Below are 930 nucleotides of genomic sequence, written 5' to 3'. Positions count from 1 at the left end.
GCTTACGTGGAATTTTTTGTGGAAGAGCCAGTTATTTTCCACACTACTAACCGCTGAGACACTTCTTAAAACTTCTTTTTGATTTTAAAAACAGAAATAACTAGGACCCTGCACGGAGATCCGTTTTAAAGTGTACTGTATTTACTTATAAAGCACAGAACTTTATTCCATCGTCCTTCACTTCGGCTTTATACATAATTGTTGTGAGCGTTTTAGGAAGACTCAATAACCTATCCTATTTCATAAGCTTCTCTTCTCTCTCCTTGAAAATAATTCAAGGCATGTCAAATGAAACACGAGCTGTTTGGCATCAAGTTCATACCCCAAAGATCCACAAGCAAGATCAACTGCCTCCATCAACAGAAAGACCTAGTTTATAGCATTTCTTCCCAACTCGTGTTTCTACGTGACTATTATTTTTGCCCATTTTTTTCCCCCTAGCATTAATTTCTGGAGCTGCGCAGCATGCCACGCAGTGCCAAATGCAGTCTGTCTGAGGCAAGCTGAGCTGACACGGAGGTCACACCTGATGCACCTTTCCATCATCGCTTACGCTAGGCCACCACGCGGACAGGATTTCCTGTAGTTCCCTTTGAAAGCAATTAAAATGCTAAATTTAATTTACAAAACAGCAGGCTTATCGTGTAACTGAAATTCGTCGATATAGTCGGTACCTAGAGTCACGCTGGCTGTGAACAGGGTGAAATGGCAAAGGACTGTCAGCCAGGCCCAAGGGAAGGCTCAAAGGCTGTAAAAGCTAAAGAATAGTCAGGGAAGGGATTTTAGTCCAAGCCCAAGTGGGCAAAAGGAGATGACGTTAGTCCTGCTGCCTGCAGGTGTGTGGGAAAATCACCTTGAGGTGGGGAGAAAACTCGAGAAAATCGCGTCCTCACGGAAGCATAGTATTACGGAAAGCTTCTTTTAGGGTAG

This window comes from Falco biarmicus, chromosome 17, assembly GCF_023638135.1.
Source record: "Falco biarmicus isolate bFalBia1 chromosome 17, bFalBia1.pri, whole genome shotgun sequence".
In the NCBI taxonomy this organism is placed as follows: Eukaryota; Metazoa; Chordata; class Aves; order Falconiformes; family Falconidae; genus Falco; species Falco biarmicus.
Note: the sequence above shows the minus strand (reverse complement) of the source record.